At 40.5% G+C, this 26262-nt stretch overlaps 19 non-coding genes and 6 pseudogenes across 19 annotated transcripts; all 25 read left to right on the top strand.

Moving 5' to 3' along the window:
* The first annotated feature begins 3673 nt into the window (after nt 1-3673).
* Nucleotides 3674-3792, top strand: LOC112699382 (5S ribosomal RNA). The gene has a single exon (XR_003152455.1). It is a non-coding gene; the product is annotated as a 5S ribosomal RNA (ribosomal RNA).
* A 184-nt stretch (nt 3793-3976) lies between these two features.
* On the top strand, nt 3977-4095 carry LOC112699534 (5S ribosomal RNA; annotated as a pseudogene).
* Nucleotides 4096-4277: 182 nt separating this feature from the next.
* Nucleotides 4278-4396, top strand: LOC112699306 (5S ribosomal RNA). The gene has a single exon (XR_003152387.1). It is a non-coding gene; the product is annotated as a 5S ribosomal RNA (ribosomal RNA).
* A 180-nt stretch (nt 4397-4576) lies between these two features.
* Nucleotides 4577-4695, top strand: LOC112699418 (5S ribosomal RNA). Its single transcript, XR_003152486.1, has one exon. It is a non-coding gene; the product is annotated as a 5S ribosomal RNA (ribosomal RNA).
* A 180-nt stretch (nt 4696-4875) lies between these two features.
* LOC112699350 (5S ribosomal RNA) lies at nt 4876-4994 on the top strand. The gene has a single exon (XR_003152426.1). It is a non-coding gene; the product is annotated as a 5S ribosomal RNA (ribosomal RNA).
* A 182-nt stretch (nt 4995-5176) lies between these two features.
* On the top strand, nt 5177-5295 carry LOC112699305 (5S ribosomal RNA). Its single transcript, XR_003152386.1, has one exon. It is a non-coding gene; the product is annotated as a 5S ribosomal RNA (ribosomal RNA).
* A 181-nt stretch (nt 5296-5476) lies between these two features.
* LOC112699332 (5S ribosomal RNA) lies at nt 5477-5595 on the top strand. Its single transcript, XR_003152414.1, has one exon. It is a non-coding gene; the product is annotated as a 5S ribosomal RNA (ribosomal RNA).
* Nucleotides 5596-5766: 171 nt separating this feature from the next.
* On the top strand, nt 5767-5885 carry LOC112699194 (5S ribosomal RNA). Its single transcript, XR_003152309.1, has one exon. It is a non-coding gene; the product is annotated as a 5S ribosomal RNA (ribosomal RNA).
* A 182-nt stretch (nt 5886-6067) lies between these two features.
* Nucleotides 6068-6185, top strand: LOC112699472 (5S ribosomal RNA; annotated as a pseudogene).
* A 185-nt stretch (nt 6186-6370) lies between these two features.
* LOC112699152 (5S ribosomal RNA) lies at nt 6371-6489 on the top strand. Its single transcript, XR_003152270.1, has one exon. It is a non-coding gene; the product is annotated as a 5S ribosomal RNA (ribosomal RNA).
* A 182-nt stretch (nt 6490-6671) lies between these two features.
* On the top strand, nt 6672-6790 carry LOC112699496 (5S ribosomal RNA; annotated as a pseudogene).
* A 183-nt stretch (nt 6791-6973) lies between these two features.
* LOC112699034 (5S ribosomal RNA) lies at nt 6974-7092 on the top strand. Its single transcript, XR_003152159.1, has one exon. It is a non-coding gene; the product is annotated as a 5S ribosomal RNA (ribosomal RNA).
* Nucleotides 7093-7550: 458 nt separating this feature from the next.
* LOC112699207 (5S ribosomal RNA) lies at nt 7551-7669 on the top strand. Its single transcript, XR_003152320.1, has one exon. It is a non-coding gene; the product is annotated as a 5S ribosomal RNA (ribosomal RNA).
* Nucleotides 7670-7849: 180 nt separating this feature from the next.
* LOC112699484 (5S ribosomal RNA) lies at nt 7850-7968 on the top strand (annotated as a pseudogene).
* A 184-nt stretch (nt 7969-8152) lies between these two features.
* Nucleotides 8153-8271, top strand: LOC112699087 (5S ribosomal RNA). Its single transcript, XR_003152209.1, has one exon. It is a non-coding gene; the product is annotated as a 5S ribosomal RNA (ribosomal RNA).
* A 178-nt stretch (nt 8272-8449) lies between these two features.
* Nucleotides 8450-8568, top strand: LOC112699243 (5S ribosomal RNA). Its single transcript, XR_003152354.1, has one exon. It is a non-coding gene; the product is annotated as a 5S ribosomal RNA (ribosomal RNA).
* A 2195-nt stretch (nt 8569-10763) lies between these two features.
* Nucleotides 10764-10867, top strand: LOC112700224 (small nucleolar RNA R71). Its single transcript, XR_003153137.1, has one exon. It is a non-coding gene; the product is annotated as a small nucleolar RNA R71 (small nucleolar RNA).
* A 3994-nt stretch (nt 10868-14861) lies between these two features.
* On the top strand, nt 14862-14980 carry LOC112699120 (5S ribosomal RNA). The gene has a single exon (XR_003152240.1). It is a non-coding gene; the product is annotated as a 5S ribosomal RNA (ribosomal RNA).
* A 179-nt stretch (nt 14981-15159) lies between these two features.
* LOC112699424 (5S ribosomal RNA) lies at nt 15160-15278 on the top strand (annotated as a pseudogene).
* Nucleotides 15279-15460: 182 nt separating this feature from the next.
* On the top strand, nt 15461-15579 carry LOC112699442 (5S ribosomal RNA; annotated as a pseudogene).
* Nucleotides 15580-15731: 152 nt separating this feature from the next.
* On the top strand, nt 15732-15850 carry LOC112699181 (5S ribosomal RNA). The gene has a single exon (XR_003152297.1). It is a non-coding gene; the product is annotated as a 5S ribosomal RNA (ribosomal RNA).
* Nucleotides 15851-16030: 180 nt separating this feature from the next.
* On the top strand, nt 16031-16149 carry LOC112699392 (5S ribosomal RNA). The gene has a single exon (XR_003152462.1). It is a non-coding gene; the product is annotated as a 5S ribosomal RNA (ribosomal RNA).
* A 181-nt stretch (nt 16150-16330) lies between these two features.
* On the top strand, nt 16331-16449 carry LOC112699387 (5S ribosomal RNA). The gene has a single exon (XR_003152459.1). It is a non-coding gene; the product is annotated as a 5S ribosomal RNA (ribosomal RNA).
* A 185-nt stretch (nt 16450-16634) lies between these two features.
* On the top strand, nt 16635-16753 carry LOC112699345 (5S ribosomal RNA). Its single transcript, XR_003152424.1, has one exon. It is a non-coding gene; the product is annotated as a 5S ribosomal RNA (ribosomal RNA).
* Nucleotides 16754-25319: 8566 nt separating this feature from the next.
* LOC112699653 (small nucleolar RNA R71) lies at nt 25320-25427 on the top strand. The gene has a single exon (XR_003152597.1). It is a non-coding gene; the product is annotated as a small nucleolar RNA R71 (small nucleolar RNA).
* Nucleotides 25428-26262: the final 835 nt, after the last annotated feature.

Here is a 26262-nt window from a genome sequence, read left to right as displayed (position 1 = left end):
TTGAAGGGTTGCTTGCATGTTCAATTTAATACTTTCAATAGCTTATTTACCATACATGCTATGTGTTTGTGAAAAAGCCCATATGGCATTATGCACTTCTCTATTATACTTTATACTATTCAATGCTTGCTTTTCATAAACTCCCTTTACTATTTTATTAATTGAATATAATTGTCAATACAAACATGGTGATTTATTACAAGTGATGCTTGGTCTATGCTACTCATGCCCTTTGCCGGCATGCCAATAAACACCTTGCATTCACTTGTCCTTATATGCACTAGCTATTTTCAATTGATGGCTTTTCACATGTACTCGCGAGCATGTGTTAATGTCAATTACATCCAAATGTGCATCCATCACCACCACTCTTCCGTTCTCTTCCTTGCTATATATCTATTTGAATTTAATTTACTTTCTCTTCCCTTCTTCAGGATGGCCACCAAGGAAGGAAAGGAGAAAGCTACTCCCAAACTGCCGGCAAGGAAAGGAACAAAAAGAGCTCAGCTGAGAAACCACAACCCCCATCCACTTGCACATCTCAGCATGCACCGAGGACGGTGCAATCTTTTAAGTGTGGGGAGGTCGATACCGATCTCCATGGGTTAGTTATTTCTTGACTCAACACCAAAAATTTTTTATTTTATTTGTTTGTTCATTGTTGCATTTGCATAATTGATTGCATATTTGTTTGATTTTTTGCATATTTTACCACATGGTTGAAGTAATATTTTCTTTTCCAAGAAACCTTTTAAAGTATTTCACTAATTTGAATAAATTTTTTTGTTACACTTGTTTGAAGAAATATTATATTGGAACATGGTTTAGAGCTCGAACACACAAAACCTGTAAGATTTTTTAGCCTAATTGATTGGTTGCATTTTATCAACCAATAATTTATTTTTGATGTGTGTTTTTCTCTCTAAAATTGTGATCTTTGTCTTGCTTAATTCTATATTTCCATTATTTGATGTATACATGCACTTAAATGATTGAGGCCTTTGTTTCACTGAGCTCACATACCCATATGGCCTTGCCTTTCATTATCCCTTGCAAACCAATTTTGAGCCTATTATACACATTTGTTCTTTATTTTAGCACATCATCAACTCTAAACGAAAAACAATAATGTCCTTAATTTGAATCCTTGGTTAGCTTAGACTAGTGAAAGTTCTTATGATTTAAGTGTGGGAAAATTGTGTCTGGAAACATTTGGTTTGAGAATTGAGTATGTTAGAAATTTTTGAAAATGTGAAAGAAATGTTTAGGACATGTTTATGCATTCAATAATTTAATCATATGCATTGAGAAAAACAAAAAAAAATAATATAAAAAAAGAGAGAAAAATAAAAGAAAAAGAAAAGAAAAGAAAAGAAAAAGAGCAAATAAAAGGGGACAAAATGCCCCAAAGTGAGTGGTGAAAGCAATGCATATGAGTTGTACTTGAAATTAGAATGTATGAATATGTGGAAAACATAGTTAATGGATGGTTAGATGTTGTATTATGATTACATGGATTGTCTAAGTTAGGTGGAAAAGTTTAAGTTAATTAAGAATTAAGATTTTTAGTCCACTTGACCAAATACAATCCTACCTTGACCCTAACCCCATTACATTCCTTAAAAGACCTCTTGATATGTGTATTTATGCATTAAATTTTTGTTGATTGTTAGATGAAGAGCAAGCCTTAGAAAGCAAGGTTAGTAGAGAATTGAGAGAGTCGAACTTTAAACACTTGAATGATTAGAGTGTATACACTTCCAATGAGGGTTCGATGCTCGATTCTTTGTTCTCGGCTTTCATGAGCTATTTTCTTCTGCAAGTTTACTTTTACTTAATTTTTATGATTTGAATCAGTGAAATCCAGTTCATATATGTTCTTGAAAGATTTATTTTTTTTAACCAAGTAGGTAGAAACATTCTGCATGTAGTTGCATTCATATAGATAGGATTGCATTTCATATTAATCTACCATTCCTCTTCATCTTTACAGTTTCTCTTGAGCTTAGCATGAGGACATACTAGTGTTTAAGTGTGGGGAGGTTGATAAACCACTATTTTATGGTTTATCTTGTGCTCAATGAGTGAATTTTATCAACTCTTTACCCACATATTCATAATATTTGCATAGTTTTATATTTCCTTCCTGATTTTGTACTATGATTGAAAACGTGCTTCTTTGATCTTATATTTGGTTATTATTAATCCTCTCTTATTACCATAAAATGCCTTGATATGTGTGCTAAGTGATCTCAGAGATTACAGGACAGGAATGGCTCAGAGAATGGAAAGGAAGCATGTAAAAGTGGAAGGAATACAAGAAGTTGGAGAAATTGCTAAGCTGTCCAGCCTGACCTCTTTGCACTCAAACGGCTATAACTTTAGCTACATAGGTCCACACGATGTGGTTTCAGTTGCGTTGGAAAGCTAACATCCGGGGCTTCGATTTGATATATAATTTATATAGCTGTCCCGACGCCAGACGACGCGAACGCGTGGGTCACGCGGACGCGTGACCTGGCACGAACACAACCCGCGCAGCCGCGTGAGCCATGCGGCCGCATCACTTTTCCGCGGCCTGTACGTACCAGAATATGCTGGGGGCGATTTCTGGGCTGTTTTTAACCCAGTTTGCGACCTAGAAAACACAGATTAGAGGCTATGAAGTGGGGGAATCCATTCATTCATGAGGAGGCTCTCATAATTCACTTTTCATGTTTTAGATGTAGTTTTTAGAGAGAGAGGTTCTCTCCTCTCTCTTAGTATTAGGATTTAGGATTTCTCTTAGTTTTAGGAGTGGCTCTCAATCCCGGGTTCTTTATTTATTCTATTATTTTATTTCAGTTTGTTAATGTTGGTTTACGAACTTCATGTTAGAATTGATTTCTTTTATTAATGCATTTTGAGGTATTTCAGATTATGATTGTTTTATTCTGTTTAAGATTGCTTTCAATTCAATTTAGATTTATTTTTCCCTTTCGGCTTTGGTTAAATAATTGGTGACCCTTGAGTTATGAAACTCATTATTGATTGAAAATTGGAATTCTTCAAGAATTAATTCAAGTTCCAATAACTCTAGTCTTTCCCAAGGAAAGACTAGGACCTGAGGAATCAGAATTAATTCATCCACATAACTTACCTTCATAATTAGAGGTTAACAAAGTGGGAGAAGAATCCAATTCTCTTTACAATTGATAAGGATAACCAGGATAGGACTTCCTGTTTTCGTACCTTGCCAAGAGTTTATTTTATAGTTATTTATTTATTTTATTTCTTCTTATGCGACATACTGCTCCCTAATTTCTAAAACCCCTAATTTACAAACTCATAACCAATAATAAGAACATACCTCCCTGCAATTCCTTGAGAAGACGACCCGAAGTTTGAATACTCGGTTATCAATTTCAAGGGGGTTTGTTACTTGTGACAACCAAAACGTTTGTATCAAAGGACTTTTGAAAATTTAGAAACTATACTTGCAACGAGGATTTATCCGCAAATTGCTAGTACTGACCCTCTTTCTTTAAACGATTCTATCCCGAGAAGGATACCTTAAAGCGATCCTCAATGGCCTGATCTTCCGTAGGCTCCCCCGGTCCCCACAAGGCTTCGCGGCTCGAGTTACTTCATGTCGCACCCCATGCTTATGATAATTGTGTGCACACACTTTAATAGGTGAGATCATATCAACACTAATGCACTGGATCCCATCAGAACTCCGCAGTCAAGCATGCTTGGACGAGAATAGTACTAGGATGGGTGACCTCCTGGGAAGTCCTCGTATTGCACCTCTTTTTTTTTTTTACATTGTACTGACCCTCTTTCTTTAAACGATTCTATCCCGAAAAGGATACCTTAAAACGATCCTCAATGGCCTGATCTTCCGCAGGCTCCCGCGGTCCCCGCAAGGCTTCGCGGCTCGAGTTACCCTATGTCGCGCCCCATGCTTTTGATAATTGTGTGCGCACACTTTAACAGGTGCGATCATACCACCACTAATGCACCGGATCTCATCAGAACTCCGCAATTAAGTGCGCTTGTGTGTAAGTATTACTAGGATAGGTTATCTCCTGGGAAGTCCTCGTATTGCACCTCTTTTTTTTTTACGTCGTACTAACCCTCCTTCTTTAAATGATACTATCTCGAGAAGTATACATTAAAGCGATCCTCAATGGCCTGATCTTCCGCAGGCTCCCCCGGTCCCCACAAGGCTTCGTGGCCCGAGTTACTTCATGTCGCGCCCCATGCTTATGATAATTTTGTGCACACACTTTAATAGGTGCGATCATATCAGCACTAATGCACCGGATCCCATAATAACTCCGCAGTCAAGCATGCTTGGGCGAGAGTAGTACTAGGATGGATGACCTCCTGGGAAGTCCTCGTATTGCACCTCTTTTTTTTAACGTCGTACTGACCCTCTTTCTTTAAACGATTCTATCTCGAAAAGGATACCATAAAACGATCCTCAATGGCGTGATCTTCCCCAGCTCCCGCGGTCCCCGCAAGGCTTTGCGACTCAAATTACTCTATGTCGCGCAACATGCTTATAATAATTGTGTGCACACACTTTAACAGGTGTGATCATACCAGTTCTAATGCATCAGATCCCATCATAACTCTGCAATTAAGCGAGCTTGTGCGTGAGTAGTACTAGGATGGGTGACCTCTTGGGAAGTCCTCGTGTTGCACCTCTTTTTTTTACGTCGTACTGACCCTCTTTCTTTAAATGATTCTATACCGAGAAGGTTACCTTAAAGCGATCCTCAGTGGCCTGATCTTCTGTAGGGTCCCCCGGTCCCCACAAGGCTTCGCGGCTCGAGTTACTTCATGTCGCGCCCCATGCTTATGATAATTGTGTGCACACACTTTAATAGGTGCGATCATATCAGCACCAATGCACCGGATCCCATCAGAACTCCGCATTCAAGCGTGCTTGGGCGAGAGTAGTACTAGGATGGGTGACCTCCTGGGAAGTCCTCATATTGAACCTCTTTTTTTTTTCTGTCGTACTGACCCTCTTTCTTTAAACGATTCTATGCCGAGAAGAATACCTTAAAGCGATCCTCAATGGCCTGATCTTCCGCAGGCTCCCTCGGTCCCCACAAGGCTTCGCGGCTCGAGTTACTTCATGTCGCGCCCCATGCTTATGATAATTTTGTGCACACATTTTAATAGGAGCGATCATATCAGCACTAATGCATCGCATCCCATCAGAACTCTGCAGTCAAGCGTGCTTGGGCGAGAGTAGTACTAGGATGGGTGACCTCCTGGGAAGTCCTCGTATTGCACCTCTGTTTTTTTTACGTCGTACTGACACTCTTTCTTTAAACGATTCTATCCCGAAAAGGATACCTTAAAACGTTCCTCAATGGCCTGATCTTCCCCAGCTCCCGCGGTCCGCGCAAGGCTTTGCGGCTCAAATTACTCTATGTCACGCAACATGCTTATAATAACTGTGTGCACACACTTTAACAGGTGTGATCATAGCAGCTCTTATGCACCAGATCCCATCAGAACTCCACAATTAAGCGTGCTTGTGCGTGAGTAGTACTAGGATGGGTGACCTCCTAGGAAGTCCTCGTGTTGCACCTCCTTGTTTTTTTTACGCCGTACTGACCCTCTTTCCTTAAATGATTCTTTCCTTAAAGCGATCTTCAATCGCCTGATCTTCTGCAGGCTCCCGCGGTCCCCACTAGGCTTCGCGGCGTGATTTACTTTATGTCGTGCCCCATGCTTATAATAATTTAGTGCGCACACTTTAATAGGTGCGATCATACCAGCACTAATGCACCGGATCCCATCAGAACTCTGCAATCAAGCATGCTTGGGCGAGAGTAGTACTAGGATGGGTGACCTCCTGGGAAGTCCTGGTGTTGCACCTCTTTTTTTTTTTATGTCGTACTGACCTCTTTCTTTAAACAATTCTACCCGGAGAAGGATACGTTAAAGTGATCCTCAATGGCCTAAGATTCCGCAGGCTCCCACGGTCCCTGCAAGGCTTCGCGGCTCAAGTTACTCTATATTGTGCCCCATGCTTATGAAAATCGTGTGCGCACACTTTAATAGGTGCGATCATTCCAGCATTAATGCACCAGATCCCATCAGAGCTCCGCAATCAAGCGTGCTTGGGCGAGAGTAGTACTAGGATGAGTGGCTCTTAGGAAGTCCTCGTGTTGCACCTCCTTTTGTTTTTTACGTCTTACTGACCCTCTCTTTATAAACTATTCTACCCCGAGAAGGATACCTTAAAAGTGATCCTCAATGGCCTGATCTTTCGCAGGCTCCCGCGGTCCCCGCAAGGCTTCGCGGCTCGAGTTACTCCATGTCGCACCCTATGCTTACCATTATTTTGTGCACACACTTTAATAGGTGCGATCATATCAGCACTAATGCACCGGATCCCATCAGAACTCCGTATTCAAGCGTGGTTGGGCGAGAGTAGTACTAGGATGGGTGACCTCCTGGGAAGTCCTCGTATTGCACCTCTTTTTTTTTTACGTCGTACTGACCTTCTTTCTTTAAACGATTCTATCCCGAGAAGGATACCTTAAAGCGATCCTCAGTGGCCTGATCTTACCCAGGCTCCCACGGTCCCTGCAAGGCTTTGCGGCTCGAGTTACTCTATGTCGCGCACCATGCTTATAATAATTGTGTGCGCACACTTTAATAGGTGCGATCATACCAGCACTAATGCATCAGATCCCATCAGAAGTCCACAATTAAGCGCGCTTGTGCTTGAGTAGTACTAGGATGGGTAACCTCCTGGGAAGTCCTCGTGTTGCACCTCTTTTTTTATTTACGTCGTTTTGACCCACTTTCTTTAAACGATTCTATCCCGAGAAAGATACCTTAAAGCGATCCTCAATGGCCTGATATTCCACCTTTTCCCACGGTCCCCACAAGGCTTTGCGGCTTGAGTTACTCTATGTTGCACGCCATGCTTATGATAATTGTGTGAGCACACTTTAATAGGTGTGATCATACCAGCTCTAATGCATCGGATCCCATCAGAACTCCGCAGTCAAGCGTGCTTGGGCGAGAGTTGTACTAGGATGGGTGACCTCCTGGGAAGTCCTCGTGTTGCACCTCTTTTTTTTTTACGTCGTACTGACCCTCTTTCTTTAAACGATTCTATCCCGAAAAGGATACCTTAAAGCGATCCTCAATGGCCTGATCTTCCCCAGCTCCTGCGATCCCCGCAAGGCTTTGCGGCTCAAATTACTCTATGTCACGCAACATGCTTATAATAATTGTGTGCACACACTTTAACAGGTGCGATCATACCAGCACTAGTGCACCAGATCCCATCAGAACTCCGCATTTAAGCGTGCTTGTGCATGTGTAGTACTCCTCGTGTTGCACCTCTTTTTTTTTACGCTGTACTGATCCTCTTTCCTTAAATGATTCTATCCCGAGAAGGATATCCTTAAAGCGATCCTCAATCGTCTGATCTTCTGCAGGCTCCCGTGGTCCCCACAAGGCTTCGCGGCGCGAGTTACTCTATGTCGTGCCCCATGCTTATAATAATTTAGTGCGCACACTTTAATAGGTGCGATCATACCATCACTAATGCACCGGATCCCATCAGAACTCTGCAATCAAGCATGCTTGGGCGAGAGTAGTACTAGGATGGGTGACCTCCTGGGAAGTTCTCGTGTTGCACCTCTTTTTTTTTACGTCGTACTGACCTCTTTCTTTAAACAATTCTACCCAGAGAAGGATACGTTAAAGTGATCCTCAATGGCCTAAGATTCCGCAGGCTCCCACGGTCCCTACAAGGCTTCGCGGCTCAAGTTACTCTATATCGTGCCCCATGCTTATGAAAATCGTGTGCGCACACTTTAATAGGTGCAATCATTCCAGCATTAATGCACCAGATCCCATCAGAGCTCCGCAATCAAGCGTGCTTTGGCGAGAGTAGTACTAGGATGGGTGGCCTCTTAGGAAGTCCTCATGTTGCACCTCCTTTTGCTTTTTACGTCTTACTGACCCTCTCTTTATAAACTATTCTACCCCGAGTAGGATACCTTAAAGTGATCCTCAATGGCCTGATCTTCCGCAGGCTCCCGTGGTCCCTGCAAGGCTTCGCGGCTCGAGTTACTCCATGTCGCGCCCCATGCTTATGATAATTGTGTGCGCACACTTTAATAGGTGCGATCATACCAGCACTAATGCACCGGATCCCACCAGAACTCCGCAGTTAAGCGTGCATGGGCATGAGTAGTACTAGGATGGGTGACCTCCTGGGAAGTCCTCGTGTTGCATATTTTTTTTACGTCGTACTGACCCTCTTTCTTTAAACGATTCTATCCCAAGAAGGATACCTTAAAGCGATCTTCAATCGCCTAATCTTCCGCAGGCTCCTGCGGTTCCCGTAAGGCTTTGCGGCTCGAGTTACCCTATGTCGCGCCCCATGCTTTTGATAATTGTTTGCGCATACTTTAATAGGTGCAATCATACCAGCACTAATGCACCGGATCCCATCAGAACTCTGCAATTAAGCGTGCTTGTGCGTGAGTGGTACTAGGATGGGTGACCTCCTGGGAAGTCCTCGTGTTGCACCACTTTTTTTTTTACGACGTACTGACCCTCTTTCTTTAAACGATTCTATCCTGAGAAGGATACCGTAAATCGATCCTCAATGGCCTGATCTTTCGCAGGCTCTCGAAAACATCCCTAAAAAGTAGCTTGAACTTACTAAAAACTACCTACAAACAATGCCGAAAAGCGTATAAATTATCCGCTCATCAAACGCCGGGATGTTGCTTGTTTCTGGCATTCAACGCCAGATCCATGCTCTGTTCTGGCGTTAAACGCCAGCCAGATGCTCCTTACTGGCGTTTAAACGCCAGTAAGTCCTTCCTCTAGGGTGTGATTTTTCTTCTGCTATTTTTTATTCTGTTTTTAATTTTAAAATTTTTTTCGTGACTCCACATGATCATGAACCTAATAAAACATAAAAGAACAATGAAAATAAAATAAAATTAGATAAATAAAAATTGGGTTGCCTCCCAACAAGCGCTTCTTTAATGTCAGTAGCTTGACAATGGCTCTCATAGAGCCTCACAGATGTTTAGAGCATGATGAGGGCCTCCCAACACCAAACTTAGAGTTTAAATGTGGGGCTTCTCAACACCAAACTTAGAGTTTGGTTGTGACCTCCCAACACCAAACTTAGAGTTTGATTGTGGGGGCTTTATTTGACTCTGTATTGAGAGAAGCTTACTGTGCCTCTTTTCCATGTTTACAGAAGAACACCCTTGGGTCTTAAACACAAGGTAGTCCCCATTCAATTGAAGGACTAGCTCTCCTCTGTCAACATCAATCACAGCTCCTGTTGTGGCTAGGAAAGGTCTTCCAAGGATGATGCATTCATCCTCCCCTTTCCAAATTTCTAAGATTATGAAATCAGCAGGGATGTAAAGGCTTTCAACCTTCACTAACACGTCCTCTACCAATCCATAAGCTTGTCTTACTGACTTGTCTGCCATTTGTAATGAGAATATGGCAGGCTGTACCTCAATGATCCCTAGTTTCTCCATTATAGAGAGTGGCATAAGATTTATGCTTGACCCCAGGTCACATAGAGCCTTGTTAAAGGTCATGGTGCCTATGGTACAGGGTATTAAGAATTCGCCAGGATCTTGTCTCTTTTGAGGTAATGTTTGCTGAACCCATGTATCTAGTTCACTAATGAGCAAGGGAGGTTCACCTTCCCAAGTCTCATTACCAAACAACTTGGCATTCAGCTTCATGATAGCTCCTAAATATTGAGCAACTTGCTCTCCAGTTACATCTTCATCCTCTTCATAGGAAGAATAGTCTTCAGAGCTCATGAATGGCAGAAGGAGGTTTAATGGAATCTCTATGGTATCTATATGAGCCTCAGATTCCTTTAGGTCCTCAATAGGGGACTCCTTCTTGCTCAGAGGACGTCCCAGGAGGTCTTCCTCACTAGGATTTTCGTCATTTCTTCCCTCTCTGCATTCGACCATATTGACTATATCAATGGCCTTACACTCTCTCTTTGGATTCTCTTTTGTATTGCTTGGAGAGTACTAGGAGGAGTTTCAGTTACTTTCTTACTCAGCTAGCCCACTTGTGCCTCCAAATTTGTGATGGAGGACCTTGTTTCACTCATGAAACTTAAAGTGGCCTTAAACAGATCAGAGACTATATTTGCTAAATTAGAGGTATTCTGTTTATAATTCTCTGTCTGTTGCTGAGAAGATGATGGATAAGGCTTGATATTGCTGAGCCTATTTCTTCCACCATTATTAAAGCCTTGTTGAGGCTTTTGTTGATCCTTCCATGAGAAATTTGGATGATTTCTCCATGATGAATTATAGGTGTTTCCATAAGATTCACCCATGTAATTTACCTCTGCCATTGCAGGGTTCTCAGGATCATAAGCTTCTTCTTCAGAAGATGCCTCTTTAGTACTATTGGATGCATTTTGCCATCCGTTTAGACTTTGAGAAATCATGTTGACTTGCTGAGTCAACACTTTGTTCTGAGCCAATATGGCATTCAGAGCATCAATTTCAAGAACTCCCTTCCTCTGAGGCGTCCCATTATTCACAGAATTCCTCTCAGAAGTGTACATGAATTGGTTATTTGCAACCTTGTCAATAAGTTCTTGAGCTTCTGCAGGAATTTTCTTTAGGTGAATGGATCCACCTGCAGAATGGTCCAATGACATTTTGGAAAACTCAGATAGACCATAATAGAATATATCTAATATGGTCCATTCTGAAAACATGTTAGAAGGACACTTTTTGGTCATCTGCTTGTATCTTTCCCAAGCTTCATAGAGGGATTCACCATCTTTTTGCTTGAAGGTCTGAACATCCACTCTAAGCTTGCTCAGCTTTTGAGGAGGAAAGAATTTATCCAAGAAGGCCGTGACCAGCTTATCCCAGGAGTCCAGGCTATCTTTAGGTTGTGAGTCCAACCATGTTCTAGCTCTCTCTCTTACAGCAAAACGGAAAAGCATGAGCCTATAGACTTCAGAATCTACTCCATTTGTTTTAACAGTCTCACAAATCTGCAAGAACTCAGTTAAAAACTGGTAAGGATCTTCAGATGGAAGTCCATGAAACTTGCAGTTCTGTTGCATTAAAGCAACTAATTGAGGTTTCAGCTCAAAATTGTTTGCTCCAATGGCAGGAATTGAGATGCTTCTTCCATCAAACTTGGACGTGGGTTTAGTAAAATCACCAAGCATCCTCCTTGCATTATTGTTGTTGGGTTCGGCTGCCATCTCCTTCTCTTGTTCGAAAATTTCAGAAAGGTTGCCTTTGAATTGTTGTAATTTAGCTTCTCTTAGTTTCTTCTTCAGAGTCCTTTTAGGTTCAGGATCAGCTTCAACAAGAGTGTTTTTTTCCTTGTTCCTGCTCATATGAAAGAGAAGAGAAAAAGAAAAGGAAGAGGAATCCTCTATGTCACAGTAAAGAGGATCCTTATTATTAGTAGAAGAAGAAAGTGGATAAGGATTAAGAAGAAGGAATAATCCAAACACAAAGGTAAGGATAGAGGAAGTGATTGGAGATGAAGAGAGATGAAGAGAAGTGTTAGTAATTAAATAAATAAATAGAAGAAGATGAGAGAGAGAATTTGAAAATTAATTTTGAAAATGAGTTAGTGATTTTCGAAAATTAAAAATGAGATAGAATTAAAATTAAAATTTAAAATAATTAGTTAATTAAAAAGAATTTTTTTGAAAAAGGGATGAGATATTTTCGAAAAGTAGAGAGGGAAAAGTAGTTAGGTGGTTTTGAAAAAGATAAGAAACAAACAAAAGGTCAAATAGTTAGTTGAAAAAGATTTGAAAATCAAATTTGAAAAGATAAGAAGATAAGAAGTTAGAAAAGATATTTTAAAATCAAATTTTTGAAAAAGATAAAATTTTGAAAAAGATATGATACAAAATATATGATTACAAAGATATGGTTAGAAAAGATTTAATTTTTAAAATTAAAATTAATTACATAACTAACAAGAAACTAAAAAGATAAGATTCTAAAATTTAAAGATTGAACCTTTCTTAACAAGAAAGTAACAAACTTCAAATTTTTGCATCAATCATATTAATTGTTAGCATAATTTTTGAAAATAAAGAAAAAATTAAGAAAAAGATTTTTGAAAAATATTTTAAAGAATTTTTGAAAATTAATAAGAAAAATAAAAAAGATTTAATTTTTGAAAAAGTTTTAAAAAGATAAGATTTTTAAAATTGAAAATTTGACTTGACTTATAAGAAACAACTAATTTTAAAATTTTTTGACTAAGTCAACTCAAATTTTCGAAAATTATGAGAAAATTAAGGAAAAGATATAAATTTTTTATTTTTGAATTTTTAATGATGAGAGAGAAAAACACAAATATGACCCAAAACATAAAAATTTTGGATCAAAACACAAGATGCATGCAAGAACACTATGAATGTCAAGATTAACACCAAGAACACTTTGAAGATCATGATGAACATCAAGAACATATTTTTGAAAAATTCTTGATGCAAAGAAAACATGCAAGACACCAAACTTAGAATTCTTTAATGCTTGGACTCTAACAAACAAAAAATGCATATGAAAAACAACAAAAGATACAAAACAAGAAAACATCAAGATCAAACAAGAAGACTTACCAAGAACAACTTGAAGATCATGAAGAACACTATGAATTCATGAATTTTTGAAAAAATGCAAGAGATTTTTAAAGCATGCAATTGACACCTAACTAAAAAATTGACTCAAAACTCAAACAAGAAACACAAATTATATTTTATTTTTATGATTTTATGATTTTTTTGTGTATTTTATTTTATTATTTTTTTCGAAAATAATTTTTGGGAAAAACGAAAACAAAGAAAAATTTTAAAAAATTTTTGAAAACTTTTTTTTTTGAAAAGAAAATTACCTAATCTGAGCAACAAGATGAATCGTTAGTTGTCCAAACTCGAACAATCCCCAGCAACGGCGCCAAAAACTTGGTGGACGAAATTGTGATCATTAACAATGGCGCCAAAGACTTGGTGCTCTCAAACATAAATCACACTTTGTCACAACTCCGCACAACTAACCAGCAAGTGTACTGGGTCGTCCAAGTAATACCTTACGTGAGTAAGGGTTGATCCCACAGAGATTGTTGGTATGAAGCAAGCTATGGTCATCTTGTAAATCCCAGTCAAGCGGATTCAACTATATTAAGAGATTATTGGATTTTCGAATAATAATAATAAATTAAATAGAAAATAGTTACTCATATAATTCAATGGTGGGAATTTCAGACAAGCGCATGGAGCTGCTTGTGCCTTCTGAATCTCTGTTTTCCTACTGCTTTCCTTCAATCATCCTTACTCCTTTCCATGACAAGCTGTATGTAGGGCATCACCGTTGTCAATGGCTACATCCCATCCTCTCAGTGAAAATGGTCCAAATGCTCTGTCACAGCAGGCTAATCATCTGTCAGTTCTCGATCATGTTGGAATAGAATCCCTTGATTCTTTTGTGTTTGTCATCACGCCTAACAATCGTGAGTTTGAAGCTCGTCACGGTCATTCAATCCTGGAATCCTACTCGGAATACCACAGACAAGGTTAGACTTTCTGGATTCCCATGAATGCTGCCATCAATTCTAGCTTATACCACGAAGATTCTGATTAAGGAATCCAAGAGATATGCGCCCGGTCTAAGGTAGAACGGAAGTGGTTGTCAGTCACGCGTTCATAGGTGAGAATGATGATGAGTGTCACGGATCATCACATTCATCATGTTGAAGTGCAACAAATATCTTCAAATAAGAACAAGCGGAATTGAATAGAAAATAGAAGTACTTGCATTAAAACTCGAGGTACAGCAGAGCTCCACACCCTTAATCTATGGTGTGTAGAAACTCCACCGTTGAAAATACATAAGTGATGAAGGTCCAGGCATGGCCGAATGGCCAGCCCCCATAAACATGATCAATAGTCTCCTAAGATGAATAATAAAATAAAACTGAGACCAAAGATGTAATGTGGTCAAAAGGCGTCTAATACACTAGTAAAAAGTTCTATTTATACTAAATACTAGGGTTTACAGAAGTAAGTAATTGATGCATAAATTCACTTCCGGGGCCCACTTGGTGTGTGCTTGGGCTGAGCTTGATCTATCCATGAGCTGAGGCTTCTCTTGGAGTTGAACGCCAAGTTGTAACGTGTTTTGGGCATTCAACTCTGGTTCGTGACGTGTTTTTGGCGTTTGACTCTAGAATGCAGCATGGAACTGGCATTGAGCGCCAGTTTACGTCATCTAATTACGAATAAAGTATAGACTATTATGTATTTCTTGAAAGCTCTGGATGTCTACTTTTCAACGCCATTAAGAGCACGCCAGTTAGAGTTCTATAGCTCTAGAAAATTCATTTTGAGTGCAGGGAGGTCAGATTCCAACAGCATCAGCAGTGCTTTGTCAGCCTCCTATCAGAGTTTTGCTCAGGTCTCTCAATTTCAGCCAGAAAATACCTGAAAATCACAGAAAACACACAAACTCATAGTAAAGTCCAGAAATGTAATTTTAGCATAAAAACTAATGAAAACATCACTAAAAGTAACTAGATCATACTAAAAACTACCTAAAAACAATGCCAAAAAGAGTATAAATTATCCGCTCATCAAAGTCCTCGTGTTGCACCACTTTTTTTTATCATCGTACTAACCTCTTTCTTTAAATAATTCTACCTCAAGAAGGATACCTTAAAGTGATCCTCAATGGCTTGAGATTCCGCAGGCTCCCGCGGTCCCCGTAAGACTTCGCAGCTCAAGTTATTCAATATCGCGCCCCATGCCTATGATAATTATGTGCGCACACTTTAATAGGTGCGATCATACCAGTACTAATGCCCCGGATCCCATCAGAACTCCGTAATCAAGCGTGCTTGGGCGAGAGTAGTACTAGGATGGATGACCTCCTGGGAAGTCCTCGTGTTGCACCTTTTTTTTTACGTCGTACTAATCCTCTTTCTTTAAACGATTCTATCCCGAGAAGGATACCTTAACGCGATCCTCAATGGCCTGATATTTCCCAAGCTCCCGTGGTCCTCGCAAGGCTTCGCGGATCGAGTTACACTATGTCGCGCACCATGCTTATGATAATTGTATGCGCACACTTTAATAGGTGCGATCATACCAGCACTAATGCATCGGATCCCACCAGAACTCCACAGTTAAGCGTGCTTGGGCAAGAGTAGTACGAGGATGGGTGACTTCCTGGGATGTCCTCGTGTTGCATCTTTTTTTATTTTACGTCATACTGACCCTCTTTCTTTAAAGGATTCTATCCCGAGGAGGATACCTTAAAGCGATCCTCAATGGCCTAATCTTCCGCAGACTCCCGCAGTCCCCACATGGCTTCGCGGCTCGAGTTACTGTATGTCGCGCCCCATGCTTATGATAATTGTGTGCGCACACTTTAATAGGTGCGATCTTACCAACACTAATGCACCGGATCCCATCAGAACTCCGCAATCAAGCGTGCTTAGGAGAGAGTAGTACTAGGATGGGTGGCCTTCTGGGAAGTCCTCGTGTTGCACCTCATTTTTTTTACGTTGTACTGGACCTCTTTCTTTAAACAATTCTATCCCGAGAAGGATACCGTAGAGCGATCTTCAATGGCTTGATTTTTTGTAGCTCGAGCTACCCTATGTCGCGCCCCATGCTTATGATAATTTTGTGCGCACACTTTAATAGGTGCGATCATACCAGCACTAATGCACCGGATCCCATCAGAACTCCGCAATTAAGCATGCTTGGGCGAGAGTAGTACTAGGATAGGTTATCTCCTGGGAAGTCCTCGTGTTGCACCTCTTTTTTTTACGTCGAACTAACCCTCTTTCTTTAAACGATTCTATCCCGAGAAGGATACCTTAAAGCGAACCTCAATGGCCTGATCTTCCGCAGGCTCCCGCGGTCCCCTTAAGGCTTCGTGGCTCGAGTTACCCTATGTCGCGCCCCATGCTTATGATAATTGCTTACACACACTTTAATAGGTGCGATCATACCAGCACTAATGCACCAGATCCCATCAGAACACTGCAATTAAGCGTGCTTGTGCATGAGTAGTACTGGGATGGGTGACCTCCTGGAAAGTCCTCGTGTTGCACCTCTTTTTTTTTACGTCGTACTGACCCTCATTCTTTAAACTATTCTATCACGAGAAGGATACCTTAAAGCAGTCCTCATTGGCCTGATCCTCTGCAGGCTCCCGCGATCCCCGCAAGGCTTCGCAACTCGAGTTACCCTATGTCGCGCCCCATGCATATGATAATTGTGTGCGCACACTTTAATAGGTGTGATCATACCAACACTAATGCACCGGATCCCATCAGAACTCCGCAATTAAGCATGCTTGGGCGATAGTAGTACTAGGATGAGTGACCTCCTGGGAAGTCCTCGTGTTGCACCTCTTTTTATTTTTTTACGTCGAACTGATCCTCTTTCTTTAAACGATTCTATCCTGAGAAGGATACCTTAAAGCGATCCTCAATGGCTTGATCTTCCGTAGGCTCCCGCGGTCCCCGTAAGGCTTCGCGGCTCGAGTTACCTTATGTCGTGCCCCATGCTTATGATAATTGTGTGCTCACACTTTGATAGGTGCGATCATACCAGCACTAATGCACCAGATCCCATCAGAACTCCGCAATTAAGCATGCTTGTGCGTGAGAAGTACTAGGATGGGTGACCTCCTCAGAAGTCCTCGTGTTGCACCTTTTTTTTTACGTCGTACTGACCCTCTTTCTTTAAACGATTCTATGCCGAGAAGGATACCTTAAAGCAATCTGATGCACGAAAACTTGTTTCTCAACAAATTTCCCTTCGGCAAGTATACAGTATTTGTCGTCAAGTAAAAACTCACAATAGAGTGAAGTCGAATCCCACTGAGATTGATTGGTCAAGCAACTTTAGTTGGAAGAGTATGCTAGTTGAGCTAAACAGAGTGTAGTTTGAGAATTGCAAAAAATTAAATGGCGAAAAAGTAAATAGCAGAAAATAAAGTGTAGAATCTTAAATGGGGATTTGGGGTAATGAGCATGAAAATAAATGACAGAAAATAAGAGAATGGGTAAGATTAGAAATGGGGGATTCATTGGGCTCAGGAGATATTGTATTCTCCGGATCATGTTCATTTTCATCTCTTCCTCAATCAATGCATCTATTGATCTCCTTGGCAATCTTAGGTGATTAGATTCCAATTTCTTGGTAATCCAATCTCTCTAAGCTTGAACAATTGCCTAATTCCTTGATTTAATTGCTCATGGGAAGAGATGAAGTATGGTCACTGATTATACCACATGTATTTAAAAAAAAGTGTTGGGAGGATTACATGTCACTATATCCGCCCAGACCCCAATTTGGTCCAACATGAGAAAGCATTTCTAGCATGATCTCCTCATCCCTTTTCCAAGTCTTAGAGGAGATCCAATTATGGAGAGTTTCTTTTCCTAGACAACTAACCAATTGAATTAAGATCGAAAGCTTTCTAGTAAATCAAAAGAGAAGAAAGAAGAAGAGATCCATCAAAATTACAACAGAGCTCCCTAACCCAATGAAAGGCGTTTAGTTGTTCATAGCTCTAGAAATGGAAAATGGCAGAAAATAATACATCCCAACTAAAAGTGCAGAAAAGTAAATATACAGAGAGTAGTTCTCCAAAGTGCCAAGCTCTTCTATAGTTCAAAACTACTCCTATATATACTACTCCTCTTGATCTTCTAGTGAATTCTTCAAGTCTTGGATGTGGGCTTTGGATCTTGAGTTGAAGCAGTTCCAATCTTTAGTGGGCCCAGCTTGCAGAGAAGTATGAATTAGGCATGGGCGTTAGTGAAGTTAACGTTAAGTGACATTGTGGGATCGAGAACGTTAGTGGCAATCACAATTTTCACTAACATTTCAACCCCATATTGCCTACGTTAACTCCAATGTTAGTGGCACTAACGTGACCACTAATGTTGCCTTGTAAATCTTTGCTAGCGTTATTGGGACTCACCTTTCCCAATAACGTTGGCTTATAACCCTTCGCAAGCGTTATTGGGACTCACCTTTCCCATTAACGTTGCCTTATGCCCTTTGTCCCTATGTTAGAGTTCACGTTAGTGTAACTAACGTGGCTCTTAACGTGGTTATGCCTCACCTTCGAGAGCGTTAGTGACACTTACCTTGTCACTAACGATCAAAGTGCCCTTACTCTCCTCGTTAGAGCTCGCGTTAACTAAGTTAACGTGGCCACTAACATGGTAGTAATGTCATCTTCCAATGTTAGTGACAAAGGTGAGTGTCACTAAAGTTGGCTCATCAATCTCAACTCTACGTTAACTTTCACGTTAGTGGTCTTAACGTGACCACTAATGTGGGCAATGCTAGTTGATCCAACGTTAGTGACAAAGGTTAGTGTCACTAACGTTGGCATTGTACCTCTCTTCCACGTTAGAGTTCACGTTAACTAAGTTAACGTGACTCTTAATGTGGCTCATTGCCAAATCTTGGAATGTTAGTGGTGTTCACGTTTACCACTAACGTTAGAGTTTTCTTTTGTCTCCATGTTAACTACCACGTTAACTTAGTTAACGTGGCAATTAACGTGGGCTTATGATGGCTTCGCGGGCGTTATTGGTGATCACTTTTCTCCTTAACATTGCAAGCTATTTACCATTCCACGTTAGTGATCACGTTAACTAGATTAACGTGAGTACTAACGTGGTTCTTCCTTGCTTCCTTTGTCTTGAAATCAAGCAAATAAAGTGCAGCAAAACTCTAGCCAAAGTCATGAGATTATGCATCATCAATTTATCATTCAATTCTAGCAAAATCCTCATGAAATCATGTAAAATTCACAATAGTTGCTTGAATCAAGGTGTAAGTATATTTTCATCCAAAACTTGCCTTATTCACTAAGAAAATGCATGAAACTACCTTAAAACAGTAAAGAAAAAGTCAGTGAAGCTGGCCTAGATGCCCTGGCATCACAACACCAAACTTAAAGCTTGCTTGTCCCTAAGCAAGTACTGAAACATAGGAAGAATGAATGAAAGAGCAAGAAGATAATATAGAAGTAGAATTCCTGGTTTATGGGGTTTCATGCATAGCAACTTAGGTTCTTTCCTTTACTAGGTTTTAGGCCTTTATCAAGTCCTTGGTCACTCTCTTGATTACATCCTTTGAGACTTCTTAATTTTGATCCTTCCTTCTTTTCCAAGGTTTATTACATTCTTCTTTTGGCTAAGTGCTCTGTAAGAGGGCGACTCTTTATGATAAGCTTTCAGTCAACACTCCCGAACTAGTTGGCTCAAGGTGCTAGGTGTTAAGACACCCCTACGGACTTACTCCCCCAAGTCTCTTTTCCTCATACATACACACCACAGGCACATGGTTTGTTATTTTTCTTTCTTGAGACCTTGTGTCCAGCACCTCTTTGGGTTACTAAGTGTTCTGTAGCAAAGGTCACTCTTGATAGTGGACTTTCAGCTGATAATCCTGGATCAGTTAATCTAAGTTACCAAGTGATGAGGCACCCCTAAGAGCTTATTCATCCAAGCATATCCCTTACACATGAACACCTCAAACACATGCCTCATTCTTAAAACCCTTGGTGCCTAGCATTGTTTCTTATTGTGTTTCTTTCCTTTTCACTTTTATTGCTCTTTCTCTTTTCTTATTGGGAGCTTATTATTTAGTTAGTCTCATAGGATGTGTTTCAAGCATAGGATTCAGGGTAGATAGTTGCCTTCTTTCCTTGTTTAGTGAACCAACTTAGCTTACTAATCATCCTACCACAAACATTCAGAACCTACTTCACGAAATAACTCCACTATTGTTCTTTTCATAGCATTTTCTTTTTGATTAACTTAAAGGACAAGCATACAAGTAAGAAAGATGAACATGTAGAAAGGACATTAGACTAGCACACTTGGGTGTGAATAAAAAGGAACAAGCAGAGTATGAAGGTTCTATTCAATCATTTTTCAATTAGAGTTCTGCATTTCGAGATAGTTTGATACAACCTCATGATGTCTTCCTTGGTATTCTCATCCTAGCATTTGCATCCTTGTCTGTTTCCTTGGATGATGAGGTATGATCATTTCCTGAGATTGATTGAATTCCTGCAACACTATTGAGAGCTGCTTGTTTCCCCAAGCACTTGAAAAAGGGTTAGCATGCATGTGTGCTTGTGAGCTTCTGAACTTAATTTGGTGTGTGAACACCAAACTTAGTTCTTTGCTTACTTCGACAAATTGAATTTATGCAGAAACCTTGTGTGCTTTTTATTAAGAAACAACTATGAGTTAAAAAGATAAACTATGCATTAGAGGTTAAACCTCTGTCAAGTAAGTTCTCTGGTTGCTAGAGTAATGTTTCACCACTGAAGGGTTGCAATGCACTCTTTAGCTAGAGTTTTTGGTGGAACACCAAACTTAGAGTCCTATATTCACCCTTGAATTATTTTTGGTGTGTAACACCAAACTTAGCTCCTCACACTACAGAGAATCCAACTTGCAATTTTTATTGAAAGGCTCATGAAAAGAGAATTACCTCAGGTTGGGTTGCCTCCCAACAGAGCACTTTTTTTAGCGTCGCTAGCTCGACGGTTCATTCCTTAGTTGAGGTTATACTTCTGTTTGGGGGTTTTCCTACGCTGCCCAAATAGTGTTTAAGTCTTTGTCCATTTACAGTGAATCTCCTCTTTGAGCCTTCTTCCATGATGTCTATGTGTCCATAAGGTGAGACTTTTGTGACTAGAAAAGGGCTCCGACCATCTTGATTTGAGTTTCCCAGGAAAGAGTTTCAGTCTGGAGTTGTAAAGAAGCATATATTGCCCTTCTTCGAAACTTCTTGGTGCCAGGTTAAGATCATGTCTCCTTTTTTATTTTTCCTTATAAATTTTGGTATTTTCATAGGCTTGAGACCTAAACTCTTCCATTTCTTGAAGCTGCAAAACCCTCTTTTCACCAGCAGTGGTGCTGTCTAAGTTCAATGTTTTAAGAGCCCAGGAGGCCTTGTGCTCCAACTCTAATGGCAAGTGACAGGCCTTGCCGTATACCAGTTGATATGGGGACATCCCAATTGGTGTTTTGAAGGCTGTCCTGTATGCCCAAAGAACATCATCTAGCTTCTTTGCCCAGTCCTTTCTTGATATCCCCACAGTCTTTTCCAAGATCCTTTTCAACTCTCGGTTAGATATCTCTGTTTGCCCACTTGTTTGGGGATGATAAGGTGTGGCAACCTTATGCTTCACCCCATATCTTAGGAGTAGGGTTTCCAATGGTCTATTGCAGAAATGGCTCCCTCCATCACTGATGAGGGCTCGTGGGACTCCAAATCTGGTGAAGATATTCCTTCGAAGAAAGTTTATGACTACCTTGTTGTCATTGGTTGGGGTTGCCACAGCCTCTACCAACTTAGATACATAGTCTACTGCCACCAAGATATACTTGTTCGAATATGAGGGTGGAAATGGTCCCATGAAGTCGATCCCCCACACATCGAACAGTTCAAGCTCTAGAATGTATTGTTGTGGCATCTCATTTCTCTTGGGCAGATTGCCAGCCCTTTGGCACTTATTGCAGCTTTTCACCAATTCTTTAGCATCCTTGAAGATAGTGGGCCAGAAGAACCCACATTACAGTACCTTTGCGGCAGTTCTTTCTCCTCCAAAATGACCTCCATAGCTAGCACTATGACAACTCCAACAGGACCTCTCGTCCTTCTTCTTCAGAGATGCACCTCCTAAGGATTCCATCTGAGCATTTCTTAAAGAGATAGGGTTCATCCCAAATGAAATACTTAGCATCATTGATGAATTTTCTTCTTTGATATTTGTTGATTCCAGGGGGTAAGTCACCGGCTACTTTAAAATTGGCAATATCTGCAAACCAGGGTGCTTTGTGAACCATCATTAACTATTCATCTAGGAAAGACTCATTTACACTTGTATCATGGGTATCATCCTTCTCACAAGGGATTCTGGATAGATGATCTGCTACCTTATTTTCCACACCCTTTTTGTCTCTAATCTCGATGTTGAATTCGTGCAATAATAAGATCCATCTAGTTAGTCTTGGTTTTGATTCCTGTTTGGCAAATAGATATTTGAGTGCTGTGTGATCAGTGAAAATAATAACTTTAGAGCCAATAAGGTATGATCTAAATTTGTCAAATGCAAAAACTATTGCTAGCAACTCCTTTTCGGTGGTGGTATAATTCCGTTGAGCATCATTGAGGACCTTGCTAGCATAGTATATGACATGCACCAAATTCTCTTTTCTCTGTCCTAACACTGTCCCAACTGCGAAATCAGATGCATCACACATCAATTCGAATGGTAGATTCCAATCAGGTAGGGTGATGATAGGGGCAAAGGACAGCCTCTTTTTCAAAGTTTTCAAATGCTAGCATGCATTTCTCATCAAAGATAAATGGTGTATCAGACATTAGGAGGTTTCTTAAGGGCTTGGCTATCTTTGAAAAATCTTTAATAAACCTTCTATAAAAACTAGTATTTCCCAGAAAGCTCCTAATTGCCCTGACGTCACTTGGTGGAGGTAATTTTTCAATTAGCTCCACCTTAGCTCTGTCTACCTCAATGCCTTGGTTAGAGACTTTATGGCCAAGGACTATTTCATCTGTCACCATGAAGTGACATTTTTCCCAATTCAAGACTAAGTTGGTCTCTTGACATCTTTTTAATACCAAGGCAAGATGGTTTAGCAATTAGGAAAGGAATCTCCGAATACTGAGAAGTCATCCATGAAAACTTCAATGAACTTCTCTATCATATCTGAGAAGATGGAAAGCATGCAGTGTTGAAAAGTTGCAGGTGCATTACATAGCCCAAATGGCATGCGGCTGTAGGCAAACACTCCATAGGGGCAGGTGAATGATGTTTTCTCTTGGTCTCTTAGATCAACCACTATTTGGTTATATCCTGAATAACCATCTAAAAAATAATAGTATGCATGTCCTGCAAGTCTTTCCAGCATCTGATCCATGAAAGGGAGTGAGAAATGATCTTTTCTTGTGGCTTTATTGAGCTTTCTATAGTCAATACACATCTTCCATCCTGTGACGGTTCTTGTAGGGATTAGCTCATTTCTTTCGTTGGGCACCACAGTGATTCCTCCTTTCTTGGGAACCACTTGAACTGGGCTGACCCATGGGCTATCTGATATTGGATAGATTACTCCTCCCTGCCACAACTTCATGACTTCTTTCTGTACTACTTCCTTCATAGCTGGATTTAACCTTCTTTGGGGTTAAATGGAAGGTTTGGCATCCTCCTCCAAAAGTATCTTATGCATACATATGGCTGAGCTGATTCCCTTCAAGTCAGCAAGTGTCCATTCAATGGCATCCCTATATTTTTGTAAGACTTGAGGCAACCTTTCCTCTTGTTCTTGGCTGAGGGCTAAGTTTATGATCACGGATAACTTTTATATTCTCCCAAGTATGCGTACTTGAGAGTGGGTGGCAGTGTCTTCAGCTCAAATTTAGGTACTTCTTTTCTTTCATCCTTTTCTTCTAGTGTGCCTTGAACATGCATTTCAGCGGCTGCAGCCTCTTCACTTGATGTTAATTCTTCTTCTGTTAATGCTTCAAGTTCTTCTTCAAGAGTTTCTTGCACCAAAGCCTCCACCGAATCCAACCTCATACATTCTCCCAATGAGTTGTGTGGGTAACTCATGGCCTTAAACACATTGAATGTCATTTTCTCCTCATGTAATCTAAGGACAAGTTCACCCTTTTGAACATCAATAATGGCTCCGGCAATGGCCAAGAATGGCCTTCCCAGGAGGATGGAAGTCTTAGCTCCTTCCTCCATGTCTAATACTACGAAATTTGCTAGAAAGATAAAGTCTCCCACCTTTACCAACAAGTCTTCTACTATTCCATGGGGAAACTTGAATGATCTGTCTGCTAGTTGCAGGGCCATTCTTGTTGGTTTGGCTTCCTCTATCTTTATTTTTTTCATCATCGCTAAGGACATTAAATTTATGCTGGCTCCTAGATCACACAGAGCCTTTTCCACTGTGATTTCCCCTATGATACAATGGATTTGGAAGCTCCCAGGATCCTTTAATTTCTGGGGTAATTTGTGTTGGATGATGGCACTGCATTCTTCGGTGAGTACCACAGTCTCATTGTTCTTCCAGCTTCTCTTCTTGGTCATCAATTCCTTCAAGAACTTGGCGTAGAGTGGCATTTGCTCTATTGCTTCAGCAAATGGTATGTTTATTTGTAGTTTATTGAAGATTTCCAAGAATCTTGAGAATTGGTTATCCTCTCCCCTCTTTTTTAATTGGAGCTGCTGGGGGTATGGAGCTTTTGAAAGGCATGGTTCGAGCGCTTCTCCTTCTTGGTGTGACTTAGGGATGGAGATTCGAGCTCCCTCTTGTCCCTTGTCTTCTTCATCCAAATTCTTCTCTGGTGGTTTCTTGTGGATCTCCTTCAATTCCTTCCCATTTCTGAGGGTGATGGCTTGACATTCCTCCCTTGGTGCTGAGTTAATGTTGCTACAATTATTGTGTCCAGGGATTTGCTTGAATAAGAACCCAATCTGTGTTTCAAGTTTCTTGATTGCAGCATCTTAATTCTGCATGTTGGATTGTACTTCTTCCCGGAAAGCTTTACTATCTTAAATTTCTCTACAAAGATCTTTAAGTAGAGCCTCAATCTTTGAAAGTCTATCCTCTGTTAGTGATGGTGGGTTGAGATTAGGTGGTTGAGAAGGGTGGTTAGGTGGTTGTTGATAGGGTCTCTGTGAGGTATATTGGTGAGTTGCATTGTTGTTGGAGTTGAGGTTGTGGCGTCTCTGGTCTTGACCTTGGTCTTGTTGATTTCCCTAACCAAAGTTGGGGTGATTTCTCCATCCAGAGTTGTAGGTTTTGGAGTATGGGTCATGGATTTGTCTAGGTGAGTTTCCAACATAGTTAGCTTGTTCCCAGTCACCTTCTTCTCTTATATTCACTCCTTCTTGAGTTGGTGATGAAGTGATGACTGCTGCAACTTGGTTTTCCTCCACCTTCTTGGTGAGATCTGCTAGCTGCTTGGTGATCATCTTATTTTGAGCTAGCAATGTATCCATGTGGTTCAGCTCCATTACTCCTCGAGTGTTACTTCTTTCAGAGGCATAGAAGTAGTCATTCTCAACTACTGTTTCAATGACATCTATGTCTTCTTCAATGGTTTTCTTCTTGTTTAGAGAGCCCCCTGATGAATGATCTACAACCTTCTTTGACTTATAGGAAAGACCTTCATAGAAAATGTGAAGTTGAACCCATTCATTGAGCATATCTGGTGGGCATCTTCTTGTTAAGTCCTTGAACCTCTCCCATGCCTCATAGAGAGTCTCACCATCTTGTTGCCTGAAAGTCTACACCTCAGCTCTCAGTCTGTTAATTCTTTGAGGAGGGTAGAATCTTGCCAAAAATTTGTTCACCATATCTTCCCAATTTGTCAAGCTCTCCTTTGGAAAGGATTCGAGCCACTTGGATGCCTTGTCCCTGAGTGAAAAAGGGAACAACAGCAGCCTATAGACATCCGGGTGGACTCCATTAGACTTCACAGTGTCACAAATTCTCAGGAAGATGGTTAGATATTAATTGGGGTCTTCTTGAGCACTTCCTCCAAATGAGCAGTTGTTCTGAACAAAGGTGATGAGCTGGGGTTTTAGTTCAAAGTTGTTGGCATGTATGGTGGGCTTCTGAATGCTACTTCCACAGTTTCCTGGATTTGGATTGATGTAGGAGCCTAGAACTCTCCTTTCTTGCCCAGCATGATTTGCAGGGCCTTCTCTAGCATGGTTGTGAGCTTCTTCTTCATGATTGTTTTCCAAGTTCTCTTCCATCTTGGGTTCAAAGTACTCTTCCTCTTCCTCAGCACCAACAACTCTTTTCCCTCTTGCTTCCCTCCTTAATCTTCAGAGAGTTCTCTCAGGTTCTGAATCAAAGGAAGTTGAGGTCCCCCCTCTTCTCCCTGTCATACAACTAACAAAACACGTAGCAAGAGATAAAATGAAAAGGTTATTCTTGTTAGAGTGATTGTTAGTGTGAGTGATGCAAATTATCAAACAGTTAGTGGGTTAGTGAGCAGAATTGTAGATAATAACAAAGAAATAAAGAAAAACAGAGAGGGTATAGAGGATGAGGAAGAAGTTAAACAAAGTGAAAATAAATGACTGAATAAAGTAAACAAACAAGGGAAAAATGCCCAATCTAGTGAGCTTCCAA

The sequence above is a fragment of the Arachis hypogaea genome, chromosome 6 (assembly GCF_003086295.3).
Source record: "Arachis hypogaea cultivar Tifrunner chromosome 6, arahy.Tifrunner.gnm2.J5K5, whole genome shotgun sequence".
Classification (NCBI taxonomy): domain Eukaryota; kingdom Viridiplantae; phylum Streptophyta; class Magnoliopsida; order Fabales; family Fabaceae; genus Arachis; species Arachis hypogaea.
The sequence above is the reverse complement of the archived record's forward strand: the minus strand, read 5'-3'. Positions and strand labels throughout refer to the sequence as shown.